The following is a 9126-nucleotide window of genomic DNA, read 5'->3' on the forward strand; positions in this document are numbered from 1 at the left end:
TATTTGTGTGGTTGCTTGACAATATTTTGTGATTCTCTGCAGCTCCTCTGGAGTTAAAATGGACCTCTTGACAGCATCTCTGATTTATTCTCTCTTTGCGCCGCCTGTTTTTTTTTTGTTTTTTTTCCATACATGTTTGAGTAGGGTAGGGTTACAGTTGTGCTTTATGCCTTCTATTCTCTGATGATGGACTGAACAGTGGACAGTGAGATTTTAGGATATTGTTATATAACCCAACCATGCTCCTATCTGCCCAGTGGTCATCAGGACACTGTTTTGTTTGTCTTCTGAATGAAAATGATTGCACTGCATTTCATTTATGACTGTCGGCTTAAAAGATGCTGAATAAATAAATATGCCTGTCATATCCTGAGTTACTTGGACTCTTTTTTTTCTGCTATACCCCAATACTGAGTTGTTATTGTCCTTCTTCCATGTTTGTTTCCTCTGTTAGTTCAGTTATTTTCATCATTTTACCCTTCCTCATTATTTTCTCTTAGTTTCTTTATTTCTTAGATTATTTCCTTTCTCTGCTTGCTTGTTCATCCTTCCTGTCTTGTGTCAGTCTGCTGTTCACTCCCCCTCCCCAGCTGCTAGTCATTTACCTCCATAAGCCCCTCGTCTGCTCCCCTCCTCGCTGTAGTCAGTCTCTCTCTCTCTCTCTCTCTCTCTCTCTCTCTCTCTCTCTCTCTCTTTCTCTCTCTCTCTTTTCCTCCTCAGTCTCAGCTCCGGTCTCATCTCACACCTGCAGTCCATTAGACAATCAGCCCAGGTCTTTTGTTCCAACATTCATCCTCAGTTTTTAAATCGTTCTCCTGCTCGCACTCCTTGCCGGCTCCTCCTGTTTAATCCTGCCTTTAACCGTTACCTCCTTCTACTTCCTGGTTCATTGTGGCTCAACGCCAACACGCAACATGACAGTGCCAGACAGAATCGTACAGGTTTTTATTTGTAAAATATGTCTTTCTATATGACTTTGTGTTTGTCTGTTGTATAAAGTACAAATAATGTTTATAGATGCATTGTGACAACTGTAAAAAAAAAAAAAAAAGAAAGAGTGCATGTCAATACTCTTACAAGAAAATATATTTGAATGCACAGTTTTTGTAGAATGCCAAAATTAGACTTTTATTTATCTTGCAATTAATCAATATTTATATACATAAGAACTGATCAGCACACCTACTGTACCATCACAAACAAGCACCCAGCTCACGTTTTGCTGATGCTGTCTAGCCACATTTTTGGGCATCATTTCTTCAATATATTTTCTCCACTGCTAGATATGGGGACAATGTGAATTCCTGTAAAATGACTCAGGGATTTTGGATTTCGACTTTTAGTTGTGGGTGAGGTTTTCTCTTCAAGAACTGAACCTGCATGTCAGCAAGTACACGCTCGTGTGAAGAGGATCTGAGCTGACCCAGTTAAAAAAAAAAGTACACAACCAATTTCCATAAATTTTATTATGATCTGGCGGAATGTAATAAACTTTCAAAAACAGGAAACGGAAAGAAGGCGGAGGTTATTCACTTAGTGTAAGCCTTATAAAACCCCTTATTTGTCATTTGAACTGCAATCTTGTGCAAACGGAGAGGCCCATTATGGAACAGAGGTGTCGCATTAAACCACTAAAGAGATTTTAACTCGCATCTTAGGACGCATAAAGAGGCCATTTGTCCTCTTTGTGTGCAGGTTTTAATTGAGAGGCCTCTGCTAAATGTCAGTGCAGTAGGGATGTCCAGGATAATAGCTTCTTCAGTCTGTACTCAGCGTTGCACCCATGAAAAGAAGAACAATCAGATGCTTCTGGCCTAACGAGGTCCGGGTTGACTCGGGTGATGTTACAAGAACAGGCTGCTGCGTGCCAAACAAATGAATCGGGTTCATGGAACAGGACAATTCTCGTTTTATTCCACCGTCCCTCTTGACGTCTCGTGTGCAACAATGCGCTGCTCTTCACAAACGTAGTTCCCACGGTACGAGGCTCAACCTGGGACACGCTGTATGGTTGACGGTGTAAGAGAGCACCGGTCTGTGCTTACCTGTTCAGAGGCTTTCAGAATGTGAGGGAACAGATTAAATGACACTCCGTGAACTGGGACGTGTAAACCTTGTGATAAACCACGCCATTAAATCGTCTAAAGAAGTAGTGCAGCTTTTGTAAGCGGGGATAAAAAAAAAAAAACTCCTTGGCGTGCTGTTGTGAAAACTGTCTTTAGAGAACTAGAAGAACAAAGGAGATGTGAAAATGTCCCAGAGGAAGCCAGCCCAGACACAGACTGGGAAAAAACAGGGGGGGGAAAGTACATCCGGGTCAAGCAGTTCTTCCAGCAACACACGAAGACCCCGGTGGTGGGTTGTGGAGAGGAAGAACATAGAGAATTTGCCTCCAGCTGAAATGAGGGTGTTTCTAAATCTTTTCTTTCTGACTCTGGAAATCTCTCCTTCGAGGTGATCTAATTGCATTTCAGAGAAAATCTCGAGATATTCTGCCCGAAGTTAAATAAAAACCCCTTGAACGAAACAATAGACGTTGGCATGAAATCTGATTAAACGCTCCTCAACCATCTGAGCGACATTAACTTTTGGGAGAACTTCTGCGTCGTAGCTGCAGAGGAAATTTCCACAAAGAGGACCCAGATGTGTYCCGTTAAATGTACCAAGATGCTGACATTTTTCTTTATATCAGGCACAAACTTAGACTTTTTGTAAATTCCTAAAGATCCACCTCTTGCAAAGTTTAGGTCATGACAATATTAAACCACTAAAGAAACTGCCTGCGCTTTAACTGAATTAGAATCAGTTTTGAAGCGATGCAATTAATTTTAAATCTCTTTATGTATATATTTAAATAACTACTATTCCTTTCTGTATAAACTGAATCTGTTTGTCTTTTAAAGTGTCTTGAGATGACACTTGTTCTAAATTGTTGCTATATGAAACAAAAGAGCTAAACAGGTATTTAATTATGTGTGATAAATATTTGATTATATGAATAATTCTCAGCATCCTTCTCTGTAAAACTGGCTCTCCTCTGGCCACTGGAGGGCAATCCCTAACTTCAGTGCTCACATTGGTTCCTCTGGGCTCCACCTCATGACACTTTAACAAGCGAAACAAGTTACAGGGGAGCTGAAGTTAGATATTTTATTTATTGCAAATGCATTAAATGCTGTTATTACTCAGTTATTCAAATCCTTTCTAGCTGCATCAATAACTAAACTTATATGCTTAGGTGTTAAAGCAGGGGCTGTTAGCTGACAAATGTGTTATATCACTTCTCTTTCATTTTGGGACGTTTTTCTTTTGTCTCACAACACAGGTGGTCTWTGTCCAGCCAAAGTCACACCAAGTCTCTGAGRTGTCGTGGYGAGGCAACAACAATCTCACACGTGCAAAAACACAAAGCCCCACGAGGGGAGGAAGAAATTAAAACAATAAAAATGACCTGCAGCGACCTTTTGTATCAGGGCTCAGCCACACAAGGCGGCATATCTGAGGTCCAATGATATTAACATTCAGCAGAAGRAGTAACAGACTGCTGCAGGTGTGAAGAAGCCTTTAGCATGCAATAATCACAAACCACACTTAGGCTACATTTATAAAGAGCAAATTTAATCTTAGAAGATTTTTCTGTTTTCCATTTAACAAGCAGAACAGTCTGTCTTCATCTGTTTCTCCCCAGTCGATCAGTTTAGAAGGCATTTGTGAATTTCTTCTATTTAGGACCTTTAAAACAGGCTCTCAACTGTGAGACCTTACACAGAGAGGCGTGTGCCTTTCTCATTTAAGTCTAATCAATCGAATTTACCACAGGTGGACTCTATGTTGCAGAAACAACACCAGGATGGTCAGTGGAAACTTTTTTCTCACGTTTTTTCCACATCCATMAAAAAAAACACAAAAACATGCAAAGCCATAGAAGACACCACACAGTCAGCAATTGAGAAAATCAGTAAATATTACATTGTGTCATCATTACACATCTACATGTTGGTCAGTGTTTTCTTGTTATATCTTTTGTTCAGTACCCAGAAAAGCTGTCATTCATGGAAAGCATGGGGTTTTTTTCTCTCTCTGTTTSCCATGTCTTGGTGAGAATGCAGCTGCCCAACTGCACAGAGACGACATGTCACACATATTTGTGTGGGCAACAGTCAAAAGAATAATTCACCTGCTCTCCTCACGCCTKTTTTTGCTATGCTTTAGTCTTTATTGTGTTTTTGTTTCTACCATCTGACCGGCTAAACCGGTAAACCGAAAGTAAATTTGAAAAAAACAATTAGCTTATCATTCAACAAATACTTCCACAAAGAGAAAAATGCGTCTCATGGAAATGATCGACTTAACTTTTATGAAAAGGTGCACACACTCTGTACTCTCTGAAATTGTTCGCTTCAATTAAACACTTGAGTAAGAACATTGACATTTGTTGATGTCATACCTTATTAAAAAATGCTAATCAAGTTTCCATTTCACCTTTCTCACACAATTCAGTTCCAGTGAATGTGAATCATTAGTTTAATGTTAAAATGAAACAAAAATATAGAGCTGTCACATAGAACTGCAAGTTGAAATTACTTTTATACTTTGTTATTGCTGGCATCCAGACAGCTCTGTATCACTTTGCGAAGGGATTCATGGGAAATTACCCTAATTATTTCATAAAAGCATGGTGCTATTAATCAGAAGTGGTATCTTAGAGTTTTTGTGTCCTAATAGAAACCAACCAATCGTTATTGTCCTATTGGAGAAAACCAAAATGACCACAGGAAACAAGGCTTTTTCTGTGATTATTGCTTTCTGTAGAGTGTAAAAAAAATTGATCCGTTTGGCCACATTAATAGATGGCATGTTGTAAGCAGAACAGAATAGAATAGAATAGAATAGAATAGAATAGAATAGAATAGAATAGAATAGAATAGAATAGACATACTCTTTATTGTCCCAATGTTAGAATGAATCCAGTTAAAGTTGTAAATTCTGGTGGTGAGAATATTTTTTCTGTTTCTTTTTTGAAAGCGCCTGGCTAAAAATAGTCRGGACAGCCGGGAAAGATAATTATATATGATAAACAGCAGTTCCATTTGTAAAATACTTAATGAAATTAAGAAAAATCCAAAAATCTGAGTCAGGATCTAGCCTGAGCAAACCAACAGTGGCAGAGCAGTGACACACCTTATCCAGACTGGTTAGTCTTGTATAATTCTCTATTGAATGATATGGTATGTAATTTAATCAAACACTGAAGACCAAATAAGGCAGGGTTTTTTTTTTCCTTCTCTGTGACATTGTGTCGGTGTGCACCGATTTATGACCAATAGAAAATGAAACACCTTTTGAAAGTTTACAAAGTTTCAAACATCATGTTGCGTCAGAAAGTTTTCCATCAGCAGTAAAAAAAATGGAACAATCATTCCACACATCCTGATTTTTGTAACGATATGCAGCTTTTGTAACTTTATTAACCCTGTGTTCAAAAATGTGTCTTTTTGAGCTCTTCTTGCTTCATATTAGGAAAGAAGTGAATAAATAAACGTTAGAGTTTAATTTCTTATGTTGCGCTATCATGATTACAATTACAAAAGTCAGCCTTGTTCTTCCCACACCGCCGATCATGCTCTCCAGTTCACACAGACATGCATCTGTCTAATCACTAGAGTCTCAGCTGCCTGCTGCACTCCCGCTGATTCATGACCTCTCCAAAAACTCTGCCCTCTATCGCTGTGATCCTATTACTCGGAGCAGGTCCCAGACAGACACCAAGATCGCGGCCTTATGGGAAAATGCGTCACTCCCGTCTGTTGTGTATCGTTCTGTTTTGATTGCTGTCTGTGGATTAAAAAGCAAATTGCTCCGCTGTGATGTCGTCAATCCTGAATCCCGACACAGCAGTTTGGACTCTTTGTTCTTATTTCTTTCATTTGCGATACTCTGTGCCACAGCTTGGCCAGCACCAGTGTGTGTGTGTGTGTGTGTCTATGTGCTGTATGTACTGAGGAAAATAAAGGATTTGCTGGGATTAGGCCTTTGCAACAGACGAATGCAGTAAGAAACTTGCTGTGGCACCATCAGATACATGATCAGCCTTTAATCTTACAGGAGCTCAGCGTGGTACGGCTGTTTGTAGCGTGGAGGGTTGGAAGGGGCATTGCTTTCGCACAATCCTCTCTAAACCTCGGGGTTAGAAGGGGGCCTCGGCACAGAGTGAGTGATTTATGCGCTATTTTTAACATTGTTGTTACATTTTCCAAGAATATTAACTTTATTCACCATAAATAATAACTAAAAGTAGGACAGACTGAAAGAACAGCAAGGTTGACTACTGGTGACTGCTGAATTTGTGTTATGGAATCTCTGCTTCATTGAGACAAGGAACAAAATGTATTGAAAAACAATTGTTCATTTTATGAGTTTAAATTGTATGAAAACATTGATACATTCAGATAATAATTTGGATGAAATCTCCAWAAAGTTGGGTATGAAATGTTCCCTCATTATATGAATAAATGACTGTCTGTGACTGTGTTTTTTTTGTTTGTTTTTTTAGAAATGGCACAATAACCCTAACTTATTGAAAAAACATTATCCAATAAAAAATTATTAAATCAGTTTGATGAGAACAACAATTGGGATCTGACCAAAAGCTACAAGATGGTCAGAACGAAGATGAACTGTTGAAGCGCAGTCAATGCTGGACATTCGCTTTGCACACACCCTTAAATCCCCTCCTGCTGCAGCAGTGAACGTCATTGTGTGTGTGTGTGTGTGTGTGTGTGTGTGTGTGTGTGTGTGTGTGTGTGTGTGTGTGTGTGTGTGTGTGTGGTTTACAGCAGTACAGTAAACACACCAATCACGGCAAATAGGATCAACTATTATGAGTTCACGGGAAGAGTAGGAGGAAATAATGCTTAATGAGGGAGTGCACTGTATCAGAACCGAGCAGGGAGAATTTAATGTTTTAGTCAAACAGTACGTCCTTTCCACACGGCCTCCGACGATTCTTGTTCAAAACTATCCATCCTGCTCTCTAGCTGAAAAACCAGCTTCTGGAGATTGAGTTGTTAGGGCTGTTTGCTGCATAAGCAAACACACCCATGAATGCAGACCGAACACGCAATAGTTTCTCATCCAGAGGGAGGCAAAAAGAGAAGAAAGGGGTGGATGACATGAGGCTGACAACATAATCGTGCGATTTTYGTCATGCAGCAACTGCAACAATRAGAAAGGATTTTGCCACGTCAGACCTGTGACGCCACAGGCACAACCGTGCAAAGCTTTTAAGGCTATTTCTATTTTTAAACTATGAATATGAGAAATAATCTTACATCAAAGAGAATGCTATCAGTTCAACTTGACTGAATGTGTTTTCTGAGATTAAAAGCGATTCCTGTGAAAATTTAATTWWAAATTTTTTTTTWTAACAGAGTCGTTTTATTCTAATGTATTGTGTTCAACATGGCCGTCTGTGTCATGTTACCTGTGTGACCACAGAACAAGTTTGTAAGACCAAGTTTGTAAGACCTCGGTACCAACTGACATAACAGGTTAGATGAATGAGTAAAAAACCCAGCAGCTGCAGACATAAATCTCATGTGTTCAACAAGGTAAATCATCTATTTGTAATCTGCTACCACATAGAAATGATTCATCCTGGAGATTATGTAACTATTGTGGAAGGGGTGATTTTAAGCAAAAGCAGTGTCAGAGTAAATYATGTTTCAAAATACGACCTCAACTTCTGTAATCATAGCTAATGTWACCMCTTCCAGTGTCATCAGAGTCTGTTTCAGTCCCAGGTTATTTGAGGTTTCTTGAAACTATTCAGGCTGCAGGCTGTTCTCGGATCCCCTGGGCTTGTTTAACTTGCTGAGCTGTTTGAAATGACGCACAGCTGGTGACACCTATTATGACTAACCAGGAAAAGATAAGACATTGTTTTTTTGTTTTTTTTCTCTTTCTCTTTTAACCAACACTCTGCACTCATGACGACTGCAAACTGCAAGCTGATGTGTGTTTCCTATAAAGATTCTGGTTTTCCCAGTCGATAATTTAATAGTTTAAATGTTTTTACATTGTTTTAATTGTGATCCTAGCGATTGGGAGGTTCACATGTTGCCCCAATTAAATTACAAAGGCAACAGTGAAACATTTGATAAATTCAAAAGTTCCAGGAACRTTTAAGCCACACTGTCAACTTCAGCACCAGGTCCACTCAACAAAGGYTGTCGTATCTGGTTAATAAAGTCAAATCRAACAAAATGGAGATGAATTTTTGCCCAGTTGYACTGTTTTATGATTAGACCACCACAGACTGGTACACGCTTCCCTAAGTAAAAACACAACTGTCATATTCTATGTTATTGCTACAGACAATTTAAAGATGTCTTCATGGAAAGACTGACACACAGGGTTCTTCTTGTGTTTTAGGTGTCAAGTACACGAATGACATGGAAGGTGAGCAATTAAAGACAAAGCAGCTTTGTTTGCATTCTCTGTCTCACAGTCATCCTGTGAGCTTGAGGAGTTGCCTGCTCACCATAACAAACACCAGACCTTATCCAGGTTGTTTGCTTTACAGTCTTGAGTCCAGGTTCAATATCCGCTTCCATTGCGTTGTGTTTGCACGGGGAGGCAGAGCAGTGGCTCAAATTCATTTTAGTCTYTGAAATGGTTTTGCTCAACTTAACAAAAAGTTGAGAATATTTCTGTTCTGAGATACAATTACTATATCATCATGGACATGGATTTTTTTGTTTGCTTTAGCAAGCAATATTGTTTTGTAAATTTAAATAAAGTTGAGTTCATAACCTAACACAAAATAGCCCTGCAGCAAACAGAATTTGATCACCAGTTGTCAAAACATCTTCGGATCTGTCCAAATATTCTCACGCACCTTGTAAACTTCATGTGCACCACTGCAAACCTGTAACTTAAATATAACAGCATTCACCCTATTACTACATTTCTTAATCTCATTCAGTACTATGAAAATGCTTTGACCATCTGAGTCTGCTGGATGCTTTAACTCATGGCACTAACCAGTGATCTGGACACTTGGGGAAAGTCACAGGGCTTTGGAATTTAATTCCCAGATGGTCAACTGAGCTTCAAATTGATGCA

Source organism: Poecilia reticulata, linkage group LG17, assembly GCF_000633615.1.
Source record: "Poecilia reticulata strain Guanapo linkage group LG17, Guppy_female_1.0+MT, whole genome shotgun sequence".
Lineage (NCBI taxonomy): Eukaryota > Metazoa > Chordata > Actinopteri > Cyprinodontiformes > Poeciliidae > Poecilia > Poecilia reticulata.